The sequence below is a fragment of the Coturnix japonica genome, chromosome 24, assembly GCF_001577835.2.
Source record: "Coturnix japonica isolate 7356 chromosome 24, Coturnix japonica 2.1, whole genome shotgun sequence".
NCBI classification, from domain to species: Eukaryota; Metazoa; Chordata; class Aves; order Galliformes; family Phasianidae; genus Coturnix; species Coturnix japonica.
In genome coordinates, this window is record NC_029539.1 from 2,809,349 (window position 1) to 2,823,345 (window position 13,997).

At 42.4% G+C, this 13,997-nt stretch overlaps 1 long non-coding RNA gene across 13 annotated transcripts in view; it reads left to right on the forward strand.

The window, feature by feature from the left end:
- LOC107324204 overlaps positions 1 to 13,997 on the forward strand; it is a 66,253-nt gene that overhangs the window by 40,431 nt on the left and 11,825 nt on the right. For 12 of the 13 annotated variants that reach the window (XR_004309610.1, XR_004309611.1, XR_004309608.1 and 9 more), the window contains 4 exons: positions 10,869 to 11,008; positions 12,660 to 12,782; positions 12,882 to 12,953; positions 13,656 to 13,787. This is a non-coding gene — a long non-coding RNA (uncharacterized LOC107324204). The remainder of the gene's footprint in view (positions 1 to 10,868; positions 11,009 to 12,659; positions 12,783 to 12,881; positions 12,954 to 13,655; positions 13,788 to 13,997) is intronic. The other variant, XR_004309614.1, reaches the window with a different exon arrangement.

A 13,997-nucleotide genomic window follows, 5' to 3' on the forward strand; every position in this document is an offset into this window, starting at 1 on the left:
GGTATGATTGTGCTAATTGAGTAAAGACATAATTAACTAAAATCACCCAAAAACAAACACGGGGAGCCACGCCACCAAAAGGAAGTGCTATAATAGCGGTGCTGGAGATCTCTCTTGCTCTCCTCCCCAAAGAGCTTGTGGTCCATAGGCAGATACCAAGCGGATGTAGTGAAGGTGCTGGGTGACGGTAATTAGGTGACTTCTGTTTTAATATTTGATCTCAGCTCCTCATGTCAGTAGTAGCAGCGGATACTCTAATTGACGGCATGAGTAGCAGCGTGATGCTTCTTTTCTGCTTGAAATGGCTGTTCCTCCAGGGTGCAAATACACTTTCATCTGTCCTGGCTTCATCTGAGCTTGAAATGGAAGGAACAGAATATCTCATTCTAAGACCAGGCTCTCACTGATGGCAGATCTCGCCCTGATAATCTATGCAGCAACTGAGGGGGTGTCTAAAATTTGACCGGAGTGTGAGTATGGGACAGAAACTGCTTCAGTGTTTAAAAATACTTTATCTTAAAGTCTCTGTGTTTCTTCTTCAAAGCAGCTCTGAAGCAGGCATAGGTCACGTACAGGTCCACAGAAAGGCTTGTTTATTCCTATTGCACTGTTTTGGAAGGGCTTTGGATATATGGGAACTGGTGCAGAGGGATGTATAGGAACTGGGACACGAATACCATCTTGGTGAGAATCTTGCCCCATGCTGGGATGCTGCCCCAGCACCTTGGGGTGGGAGGAAGCCCAGCAGGGTGCAGCTCCCAGCTCCCTGCAGCGCTTGGGAGGGAGCGAGAACGCTCCTTGAGTGAGTGCCAGCACAGAGCTGACAGCTCAGGGGTTGGGAAACGTGGCAATGAGGAGGAAGCTGAAGTTGTGATGGAAGGGAGGCAGGGAGAGGTGGCGAGTCAGGAGCAAAACAGTCACAGTGGCATTTGCCAACCTGTGAAAAATTTAGGCTATTTAGGCTCAAGGTGAGAATATTGCTCATGAAGTATTTTCTCTTATGTCTGTGAAAGGACCTTTGCTGAGCTGAGGATGCAACTGAAACGAACCAGTTTTTCTTCCCTTTCTATTTTGGAGTGAATTCTTGGAGGATGTTTTGCTCAGCGCTGTTTGTAACTGCCTGGTCTGCAAGTTGTGCCTGCGCCAGTCCTATGGCAGTGCTGATGTTAGCAGTGATCTCCGTCATTAGAATGATTAGGTGCTGATTGACCATTCTTTAAATGTTTTGAATTGCATTATTATTATTATTATTATGACAAAGGGAAGTAATTCATAGGTAAATTGTAGAGAACATGTATAGCCTGTCTTTGTGATGCTGAAATGGTTTAGCTCCTAAATGTGCTCTATTAGAGGCAGAATGTGAAACAGGACTTCTGAAAAAGCCAGGAGAGGCATCATGCCTCCTGTGTCACATCACTGAGGGGGATCTGGGGCCTCCTGCCACCCTACATGAGGTTCATTGGATTCCATAGAGCTGCACAGGTTACATCTCTGGATGTCATGTGTGAGGGCAGAGCTCAGTGCACTAAAGGGTGGAATTGTGTCAAGGAAGGATTCAGGGTGCTTTCAGACAGCAGTAAAGCTCCTGGTCTGGAGCAGGGCTGGAGATCCGTGGTGTCCTGATCCAACTGTGTGTGTGGGTCATTGCTCTGAGTAATAGAGTGGTCAACAGTGGCTGTCCTGGTATGGTTCCATACTATGCCATTAACTGTGATACTGTGCCATATCCACAGAGCCTGACAGCTCAAAGTAAACTTTCCTGAACACGTAGTCATTAGAAATTCCACTAATACTATTAACAACAAGTACATTTAAACCTTGCAGAAATGTTTTTCTTTCCAGTTTTCTTCCACTGTTGCAAGCTGAATTCCAGCACTCAGTATTATTTCTCCTCTTCCTCCTTTGCTTTCTAGACAGGCTCTGAATGCAGAGGTAGGGCACTGGCTTCTTCACAATCAGCAACACTATTTTATCCTAAGAAAATAGGAGCAACCAAGATGCCATCTATTCAGCACAGCTCAGCACTCATTCATGAGGTCTGATTCCAATGTAATCCCCTTCCAGCACAGAGCCGCTGTGCCTGAGGATGCATTCACCTGAGAGCAGGATCTCAGAACTGATTCAGTTCCACTGTTTGCACTGGCATATTTTAAGATGCTAATCCCTGTTTGTAAGCTGTAATAAATAGGCAGCATACTGCTTTAAGCACTAGCTTGGTGGGTAATGGGAATGAGTCACAAAGATAACATCCTGGTTGTTTGACTGTGAACTAATACAAGTGAAAAATGTAATGAGTTCCTTGTTAAGGGAACACTGTCTTATTCTGACTGCTGAGACAGGCTCAGTATTGCATTTCTAAAAGCATTTAATCTGAGCAAGGAATCGATGCAAGGGTAACATTGACTCAAATGTTTCAACCCCTTCTGTAGTTCTCCCAATCCCATTTCTGCAACCATCCTTTAAATGCTCAGGAGCCAAGATGCGCGTTCCAGAGTCAATGCTATACATGTTCAAAAAGGATGTGTTAGGACAAACTTCACCCTAAACCTTTCTGGGAGCTTTAGAAAATGTACGTGTATGTCTGTGCTGTGGTCCAGAGGAGGAAAAAGCCTTATTTTTTCAGCCAGGAACAAAATTCCTTCTTGTGTGAAATATGTCCACAATCTTGTTTATACCTAGCAGCAATAACCATAACTTACTGTGTCTGATGTATTGACATACGCAGTGCTGGAGAGCTGCGTTTGGTTTGGTGCCTTTTCACCAACACAACATTTATTCCTTCCAAATTAGAGCACTCTGGGAGTGTTGAGGACTTTTGATATGATTACAATTCTTTTAATTGGACCTCTGACATAATGTCGGCTGTGAAGTGGTGGGTGGCTTTCAGCATTTTTGACTGCATGCATCCAGGTTGAGGTAGTAGGTTGTATAGTTTAGAATTACACCAAGGGAGATAACTGTACAACCTCCTAGCTTTCCTTGGGTCTTGCAAAAAGCGGCGTGATGAGCGACCATAATTCCTCAGCAGTGTTTGCTCTGGACACATGGAACAGGAAAGAGCAGGTAAGATGAGCTGGAAAAACCTTTCTTTTGCCTCTCTAGATCTTCACAAGTGTTCGTTCTCTCAGCGCTTTGGTGTTTTCTTTACCTGTTGGTATCGTATTATTGGATATTTAGTAAATTCAGTGGACTAGTAATGCTTGTCTTCCTTTATTAGCAATTGAGCAGCGCAATGTGTTACATACCTAAAAAGCACCGTGACAACCTATCAGTGTTATTGCCTTCATGGTCAGCAAGCAGAAGTCTCCAAAGGTAACATGGAAAACGTCCTGTACTGTGTCTGAAATTGAGATGTGCAAGTGGGTTTCCCCTGGCTTCAGCTGGCGTCTGGTTGGGTTAGTTCTGCCCCAGGAGCTGAGTGCCAGCAGCAGAGTGGGAGCTGGCCCTCATTGCTTCTCAGAAAGGTACTGGCTGGTACTGATGCTTCCAGATAAAACCAGTAAGGGTTTGTGTGAAAGTACCTAAATCTACGCAGTCCCCAGGAGAGCTGTTCTTAGGGAATCTTCATTAATGATTACAGTTAGCTAAAATGGTGGTTTTCAAGGTGGTTTTTTTCCCTACAGTTAAACTAGGCATTTCAAAGGCTGATGCTTCTGGTCATATCTTGTAAAGGTGGTTTGCTTCTCCATCGTATCAGTTTCATTTAGGACTGCTGCTGTGTATATGCTTTAGGCTGCTTTATTTCTCTGCCCCATAGATCTAGTTGCAGTTGGATATGCACATTTTACATTGATGTAAATCCACAAGCTGTGCTGACCCACATCCAGCATAGAGTTAGTGGACACCACTCAGATAAATTCTTTATCTGCTTGGTACTTCTCTAAGAAAAACATTACATATTAATGGTAATGATTCCCAAATAAGAACAGCCTGTTTTCCTTTTTTGGTGGCAGAATTGTAGGCCTGCTTCATGCAGCTATAAGGGTACTCTGTAAGGTTGAAAGATGATGACTGTGTGTACTGACACACATACTTGTGGCTATCAAATGTAATGGCAGATGGATATGTAAATCAAATAATCTGTCTGCTCCAAAGAACAAGAGGTAACAATGAAGAAGGAGGATGGTCAGTGGTACGGTGGAGTTAACAATAAACATAATTCAGTGTGCATATTTTTCTTCCTAACAAAGCAACATTCCAGCTCTCCCCCTGATGAGAGGAATGTATTGTCAATTAATTAGACTTCCATCATATGTCCTCGGATGCCCTTCTATCATATGCCTTCCATATGTCCTTATGTCATATGCCTTCCATATGCCCTCCCTATGTAATTAAGCTTCTATCATATGGCTTCTATCATATGCCATTTAAGTAGATTTCCAGGAGAATGTGGCAGTGTTACAATTACAGACCTTTTGCGATGAGTAAAGGAGCAGCTCATGAGCTGTAGATTAGAAGAGGAGGAAGCAAAAGGAAGGTGCCTGGCCCTGAATGGTTCCTTTAATTGCCAGTCTTGTTTCTCCCTGCTTGCACAGTGAACAGACAGAAGTGTCCTAATTTCCTTCTCTTCCATCGCTGTTCCATTCCCAGCTTTTATTCAGTTATTCCTGTGAACAGTAGGAGAGACAGTAACTGTTTTTCAGAGAGCACATTTCCATTGGAATGTAAAATGAAAAAGAAACAATCCACCCCCTAGAAAATTGTTTGTCCTTTGATAATGGGATCTAAACTTTGATCTGATTTTTGGCCTTTTAAGTCTGACGTACAAAGGGGAAGTACTAGAAATATCGTGGTGGGAGAACTAATGAAAATGAGATGGTGCACTTTGTTTGAGCACACATTCCTGTTCTCTGTTATGGGCAATGAGTGTAAATAGTGTTGTGCGTTTCTTGGTGTGGTGATTGCTTGGTAGATAGTGTAGAGAATACGTAGTGAAATGGATTCCATATTTACTGTGGGTTAATAAGACCCAAAATAGGCTCTGGTGCCTGTATACCTAATGAAGAAAACTACAAGCATCCAAGGAGCGATAAGGTCTTGGAATGGTTTCCAATGAAAAGGCAGCTAATGTGCTCACTTAGTTCATGTGCGTTCCTGTATCCGTGCTCTCTCCCTTCCCTTTCCAAGACCATTTTCTATCACCAGCCAAATTTGACAGAGAAGTGACTCCTGAGATAATTGTGCTCCAGAAAACTGTGCAGAATTTGCAACCATGAATCCTGGATAGCTGGAGGAATGAAGAGCAGGTAAAATAACATGAGATACTCTGAAGTGACCAAACTATAAGATGGGGAGCAATCTGTAGCCATGCTGCTAGTCACTATTAGTACTATAGGTTCCTCACTGATAGGTAATGGGTCTTACTTTGGTTTTAGGTCACTAGGGAAGTTGTTCTGTAAACTGCTTGTTGTGGTCATGCAGTATCATTATTAGGATTTGCTGATGTCACAGCTATAAACTGCTTACTAAGGGATGTCTTGGAGCCTCTTATGGTGCCTTCTGAGCTGCCTCATGTCCTTCAATGGGCCAACCAACCTGTGGCAGTGAGAAATCAGGGCAGTGCTGCCTGCTGGGCCTTGAATGCTCACCCTTTAGAAAGGAAACTGAAATTCAAAAACTTTCAGTGTTGGAGGGATCTTTCTTTTGTGTTTTTTCCCCTCAAACAATGCCTTTCATCTGCTTCCACACCCAGCTGAAACTATGCTGCAGCACTTCTGCTGCTAAATCAGATGCATTAAGTACAGTCAAATTTATACATAAAAGTTTTGCAAGAACGGGGATGAAATAGAATGGAATGCCAGAATGACTCATTGTTTAATGAATAAGGCCCTAAGTGTTCTATTGATGCCATTTATAAATCTGTATAAAATGTATAGAATTCATGTCATAACTGGAATTCCAAGCACAGCAACCTTGGGAGCTAAATTATGATGATGATAGGGTACTGCACAAATTAATATGAATTCTAACACGCTTCTGCTTGAAAGCTGCTCAGACAGTTAAAAATAAGACAATTTCATTACAGAGATTCAAAGCCCGGACCTCGGAAATGGGCTCCTCTCTTCTTTTGAAGTTGCAAATTGCTGAAGGAGGAAGTTCTTTTTGTCTGTGTTTGAGTCACAAAGTATAACCTATGAGGGGAAAAATATCTCCTTTCCATTAGATACAGATATTGATTACAGTGCAACTGGAAAATAGAAGAATTAGGTGGTAGAGACCAGCTCTGCATTCAGGCACTTGACTGTGTGAAATGAACAGCTTGAGGCCAGAGCGGAGATCTGAGCACACATCTCTTTTTGACCTCCTTTTTTCCTTCTCGTTCTCACTCTCACCTTATCATAGATTTGCAGTAGATTTGCAGCTCAGGTATGAAACTGGATGAAGATCAGCACTCTCCAGAGTGAGTTTTCAAGAGATTCCAGTCTGGATGCATAGTGTTGGGCTGCCAGCATTTAATGTCCTGATAGAAACTTCCAAGGATTAGAGATTTCGCATACCCCAAAAGTTGTTATTACATAATACATCATTTTATTGAGGTTTATTTTTTTATACATTTTTCTTTTTATGACCAAAACAGGACTTCTGGTTGCCCTGACTCCCCTTATCTCCAGGCAGTCCCAGGTGCATATATTTAACTTCATAGATTCATAACATCAAATGTATTCTCCTGAAGCAAATCAGATTTTTACATGTGAAATTAGCCTCTTTGTGCAATGTCATGGCCCTGTTTCTTGGTTAAATAAGTCCAAGAATCAGGTTTCTGGGGCGGATAAGGAGAGATTCTGAAATTCAGTGTTAAACATGGTGCCTCCCGCTTACTTCCATCTCTCCCTGCTTCCTTCTACCTCTGCCGAAAAACAGTTTTGTCTCCAACTAGATGCTCCAACCTTGTCTCAAATGACAATTTAAAGGCAGGGTGGGTATGGCTGATATAGGGTCCTTGATTTTCATTTTCCATCTACATTCTCATAGAGTCTTGTGTTCAGGTAATGGAACAACTGCATCACACTGCATAGGAGCTGATGTTGGGCTGCAGGGCTTCCCCCTGTCCCTTTCAGGCTGCTGAGGATAAGCCCACTCCAAGCGTGAGTCACCCCACTGCCGTTTTCCCCTTCCACCCTTTGCCAAGGTCTGGTGACATGACTTTGATTTCTCTAAAGCTTGTCTTTGTTACAGGTGTGACACACGGCTCATAGGGTTTCATTATGGCTTTCATAATGTATTAATGAAATGTCAGGATCAAGTCATTTATAATTAACGGTGACGTGTAAATGTCATGTCTAACAATTGTAGTGTAAGTGTATTTTTGTGAATGGGCCATTTTTTACACATGCAGCTGACAGCGTCCAAAAAAGCCTTAACCAGTCGGGCAGACATTTGGTAAAGACAGACTATATATATATATATATATATATATCTTCTTTTGCTTTTGCATCTTCCTCCTTGAATCTCTGATAGGCAGTCAGTCAGTCCCTGTTGCCTGTTGTTCCATAATCCAATGCCAATTCAGAGCTCAAGCCATCAATGGGAGCTTTTTTGAGCATTCTACAGCTTGGTCCTGTTATAAACATGGAGTGGATGCACCCCTGCACAGTATTAACATGAAATTCAACTGAGTGCTGTCTGTATTTCTGGGACCAAAATCAGTGAGGCATGTAGAGCAGGAGAAGTGCTATCAAGCCTGAGTGGTTCAAAAAGATGCCAGCAAAAATGGGCCTAAGCACGGAGATATCCGAAATCGCCATAGTGGAACCATTCCCATTAGAAAGGAAAACAAATTTACATCATAATGAAAAGTAAGCGAATAATGAGGTGGTAGAGTGAGAAATTCTTGTAGTCTTGCAAAGTGAGCACAAGGAGACACGCGGTGAAAGTAAATGGTGACAAATTGAACATGTTTTAAAAGGCAATTCTTTTTCACCGGTACTTAATTAAAAATGAACCTAATTGCTTTTAGAAGTTAATGGGACCAAGAAGTTTGCAAGTCTAGAACAGGATAGATACTGAAGTTTTTAATAAGCATATGCAGAATTATGCTAATTCAGAGCTGAGTTTAGACTTCATGTTTAAAGGCTTAGAATGAATGAAGTGAGGCAGTTCAGGACTAGGGGAGAACCAGTGGAAGGCCAGCTCTTGGCTGTGCCTCAGGTTCACACTGACAAATAATAATGAAGGGTTGATGGAGCAATATTGATAATAGTTACTCAACAACACGGTCCACCTGCAGTCCCTCATAGCTGCTGTGCGTGATGGGGAAGGCTTGTGTGACCACTGTACAGTAAAGAAAGCAGAGGCAGGTGAAGCTGGCTCTTTTAAATCAAGCTGCCTGGAAATCTGTGGCTCTCAGCTTGGTACGAGATTTGGGGTCTCTCCATTCAGTCCCTGAATGCTGTAGGCAAACAGTCTGTGTTCTTTGGCCTTAGTGAGTTTAAGTAATTGTGGCAAGCAGAAGGTCAAACCCATTCCTGGGTTAATGCCCCAGATGTGGGTGTATTTTAAAGAGTTGGTTTTTTTCCTTGTGTTTGAAGTGGCTTCTCATCTCGTCTGATGAGGAATCGCAGTTGTGGCTCAAAGAGTGGTTTGCAATAGTGCTGTTTGTAGTCTGACAAATGCCACAGCTTCCCCTTGGCTTTCTATTTCCTCCCATAAGTGAAGTTGTTAGATTTGGAGACAGGATCTCAAAAAAAAGAATGAGGAAGAAAGGAAGAACAGGAAGGAAATGGGAAGGGAGAAGGCAAGGCACAATTGCTATCTGCTACAGATCTTGTGGTTTGAGTTGATTTTGGAAATTGCCTTCCCAGTGGCTTTTGAAATGAGAAAGGAGAACTTATTATTAAGGGAACCAAGATATTTCAGTCACGTGTTTCCCTTCATTTGTATGTGAGAATAGTTACTGAGTAAGAAATTAAACAGTGTAGGTTTAGTGGAAAAAATAAGATCAGTGTCTGCTGCTTGCTGTGTTGGTAAGGATGCAGTTTGACTGCTGAATCACTTCTGTTTGTAGGGTTCTATGACACATGGCACCGGTCAGTGAGCTCCAACTGTAGTGCTGCTATAAATCACTGGGGGCCCAATGCTGGTGGTAATACCTAAAGGATCACTCTGAACTTCATGTCAAAATTAGAGACCTGTGTTCTCTTCCTTCTTCTATGGATGAGGCTGGAGGAATAGCTTAATTCATGCAGGATTTTTTTGCCTTTTTGCTGTCGTGCTTTCAAAGGCGTTAGATCCTGGCTTAGATTGCAAAGCAGAGGGTTCCAGTTGCAGTGCAGGTGAATCCAGCCTGTACAACGCGGGTGCAAAACCTCAATGGCAATTTATCAGCATATCGCTGGGGAGAAAACGAATCTCTTCTTTGTTTGGGTGTCTGAGAGAGCTTTAATATCTCCAAACATGAGAGAATTCAGTCGTGAGCTTTGGAGTTTGTCAAGCAGTCCCTTTCCTCACCGCGAGGCCTCACGGCCTGCCTGCGCTCGGACAGCGGCTGTATGAGCGTGGGTTTGTCCTCATATACCCTGCTGTGGAGAAGGCTGCTTTTAAATCTTTAATAGGGCATTAGAGCAATTTGCCTGTGATTTAGCAATAAGTGGGCAACGAGAGTGGTGACAAACGAAGCCGGGAGGCCCTAAAATTCTTTGAATATTCCATGTTTTCCTGGAACTGTTGGGAAAAGGCTGCCAGAAAGGTCTTGGCAGGTTTTCTAGGTGGCTGGCCAAGTCTGAAGCAAATGTGGATAGTTAATAGGCTAATGCAGCTCCAGTTCCAAGTCCATACATATATAACATACGTTTTTATTTAAGAAATCCCACCGCATGGAGGAGCAAATGTAGTGCTAATACATCTTCCTGCAAGAAAATGGCAAGGGAAAAAACGCTGTCATCTTGTGAAGATAAAACAAAGGATCTTTTTGCCCTTTTGGAGAGTCGAATTGTGATTTTAACGAGAGAAGATGTAGGAAATGAAATCAGTAGACAGGCAGTGGCTTTCCCATGGGGGCCCCATATTAATTGGGAATGGCTTACATAAGCAAGAGTTTACATCTGAGAAAAAGATGTAAAAAGTTGTTCAAATAATGGGTTTCCATTACTAGATGATCTCTTTGTTGTTTAAAAATGGTAATTGAGCAGGAAAGTGATCAAACAGTGATGTGCTGCTGTTGGTTGCATGTGGACAACCCCTCTTAGCACAGAGCTGGAGTCTATTTGGCTGTAAAACTTAGGTGCTGCTAATCAGCCATCCCAGTATAAGTTAGTTTGGGAAGGGTTCCTCTATGCACCAGATTCAGAGTGTTGGCTCTCTGCAGCTGCAGGCACCCAGAAGTGGGTGTTCACTGTCGTGTCTGGCATGAGTTTGCTCTTGGGAAACAGGAGTTCAGATTTCTCTCGGGCATCAGGTGAATTAGCTAAAATCCTATGGGATCTCTGATGAGTCGCTTATTTTTCTTTGTTTTCACTCACTATCTATTAAGTAGAGGCCCTTCTTATGCAGAAGGGAAGACAGAGGTGCAGATCATATGTGAATTGTTCAGTCTGCCATGTTGCATGTCATGTTGGAATTACAAGTGAGCATACTGTATATCTATATGAATATAGATTTCATATGGACTGCTGCCATGCTGGCATATACATTCATTAGCTATACAGCCTTAAAACTGACAATATTTATATTTGAATACTACTCTGATAAGAACACAATCAACTTGAAAAGGATGTTATTACGCTTCGAAAATCCTATTTGAAGAGTGTCATTTATTGTCATAATAGGTTGTGACCTCATATTCAGATTGTTCTATTTGTTTTCCTCATTTTCAACCTGATACGAATGTTACCCTGTCTCTGTGTTGTAAAAACAACTGAATTTAAACTTAGGATGTAACAGAGCCTGCACTGCAATGTTCAGTGATGCAGAAGTACAGACTGGCACCAGGAGTGGGGAGACTGGCTGCTCTGCTTGCGTCCCGCTGCTATTTCTGGCATGCAGAGACTGAGCGGTGTCTGCTGGCCCAAACGTAAGTCCTCAGATGCTGCTGCATCTTCCCCATGTTCTGACATTTGTGCTCTCTGTCACACACCTCCTGATACGTGACCTTATAGTATTCTCAGCACCAGTGAAAACAAGTTATAGTACGTTAGGAGCTCTGTGTCTAGTTTCACCATAGGAACAGACCTTCTGAATTCTCACCACTGTCGCCACCACCAAAAATATTTTGGTGTTCTACCTTTTGGTTCAACTGTTAAGCAATAGATGAGACAAATATATTTTTGTTCTTGGGAGAAATATGCCCCCCTCCCCCCCCCCCCCTTGTTTAATTTAATTTAATTCTATTTTTCAGACTGTGGCCAGTGTGGGCCATAGCTGGAGTACAAGAACACCTGGAAAACTANCCCCTTGTTTAATTTAATTTAATTCTATTTTTCAGACTGTGGCCAGTGTGGGCCATAGCTGGAGTACAAGAACACCTGGAAAACTATTTGTTGTTTATCTTTGAAATAATTCCAGCCTCCCTTTAAAAAGAAAGTCATTGCTGGTGAAAAAGGCTGTGACAGGAGGATGGGGGGGGTTGTAGGATGACTGTGCTCTGAGGTTCTTCCGCGCCTTATAACCTATCAGGGCTCTCTATAAACATTAATTATGGCTCAGAGTCATTTCTTTCTCATGTGAAATAGATATGTTACTTATTTTGGTTTTATGAAGGGAAAAAAAAATGGGCGCAGACTGAGGATCCACAGTGGGTTCATGGGGGAGAGGGAAAGAATAGATCTCTGGACTGCAGCAGGCAGGCTCAGCCTTTCCATCTCTGTACAGTGTGACCCGTACACTTTTTGCCTATTGAAATATAATTCACTCTAGCCCCGTTATAGCCTCATGGATTTCTAATTTTAATTTAATTTTCTACTCTTCCTTCTGGGCCAGGTTCCCAAAATGTCACTAAACTAAACTGACATTGGATCTGGGTTCTGACTAATAGAGCTCCATCAGTTTGTAACTGAAATACCTGAAAATTTGTCAGATTTTTGGTATGAGACCTCAGATCTGAAGGAGTGTTACCACCAGCTCAAAACCGATGAGATTTATCTGAAATTTTAGTGAGTTTCTCGGAGCTTTGGTCATGTTTTATGTGAATCAAGCCTTACATGAGACTCCTGGTGGATCAGAAGCTATGTGAAATACGAGGGTTTTCAGGTGCTGGATGTGGTATGGAAATGGCAGATCATTCAGGAGTAGATGTTAAGCATTAGCGCGTGACTTCATCCAAACAAGTTCAAGTTTCATTTTGAGTTTTGGAGTTTGGTTAAATCCAGTATGTACAGGAAAACTCACATTCAAAAGCATATTGCCAACTCCCCGTGGACAAAACACACATAACTCCATGTACTGCGCTCCTGTTTTTCGTGCTCTTTCTTTGATAGAGAACGAATTAATCTCTGTAACCTTTCTTTCAAATCCCTCTGTTACATCCACTGACCTTTTATTGAACCCTTCCCATTTTCCCAAACTTGGTTTTAAATAAGGCACAGAATGATGCAGAATTCCAGGGCTGTTGTGCCTTGGAGGTGAACAACTCTGCCTCAATTGGCTTTTTCCTTGCTTTTCTCACCTTAGGATAAATTGTTTTATGGTTTTGTCCATAAAATAATGACTGTATTTCCGTTATCTAGAGGTTGAAGATTCAGAGTTCAACGGTCTTTTAGAAAGGTGTTAGCAGAATTGGAGTCAGGTGGAAAATGAAATACAACTATCCCCTCTCTAAGCTGAGAGGATAGATCTTCTTGGGTTTGAAGGTGAGAGCTGGTGGGTGGGTTGGGTTAAAAGGACTTACTGGGGATGAAATGGAGTTCTACGACCGTCAACCATACTGCATCCTCTTTGTCAACTAACAGGGTTGAGGATAACAAGAGTAATCTGGACAGAGCAGCTTTCTTCTAAGGGCCTCAGAACTCTCTGTGGACACGGTAAGCTTTGATGTGATGGTTTTATATATGGGGAAGCAGGGTGGGAAGAGGTGAAAAGCTGCCTTGGTGTGGAATTGGACAATGCTGTACAAGACAAGGCGGTTCAAATTGGAAGCCTTAGATTGTCCCAACTCCTCACTTGGTAGTTAGAGGGCAGTTCTGGTCATGACACCATGACACTTCACCCAACCTTTTTTTTGCCATGGGTTTTCCCCACATGGAATTTGCACCTTTCCTCAATCACTGTTAGAATTCTTCATTTATATTGGCAAACATTTTTTAATCCCTTGAAGACGTGTTATTGTTTCTTAAAGTTCTTCTCCTATCACCTCACATAGAGCCGAAGCAGAACTGATATTGTTACAACCATTTCCTAGATGGTGTTGGTGTGGTAAAATTACCAATTTAACTTTTTCTCCTATGGGAGAAAAGGCTTCAGTCAATCTGTAGTAAAGTTACTGACTTGTCTCAAAAACACCTCGAGGTTTTATAGTTAATGCTTAAGTCCCTAAAGCATCCCCTCTGGCCGAGCCTCCCTTCCCTTATGCGTTTTCTCCTTTGAACCTCTAATTCCAATTCATTTCAGGAAAGAAATGGTCATAGTTTATCTGCACTCTGCTTTCTGCTCCAACTGTGCACCTACCAAGGTCTGCTTTGAACCCGTGTCTGTGATTAAATTCATTCTTCCTTTCTGTTTTCCAGCTTCTCTCTGCAAAAATGGCTCTCACTCCATTTCTGTGAGAACTCTTCCCGCAAACTCGGGTCCCTAAGAGGATTAGTGAAGGGGATACCAATTTATTTATACTCACCTCAGCATGGTAGCAGCCAAACACTGTAAGTTGCTGGATTATTAAATGGCCTGTAGCACATGAAAGAAGCTTCAATCTTGGTGCGGACAGGTGCCTGCAGCACAGCTGCTCTGAACTGAGCCCCGGTTTTGGCAAGGTTATTTTTTCCTATTTGACCTGCTCATATTGGTAGGATGAACAGGTGTGCTTAGAAACAAATGGACTGTGGAGATTTGGTCCCTTTTTAAAGGCAAGA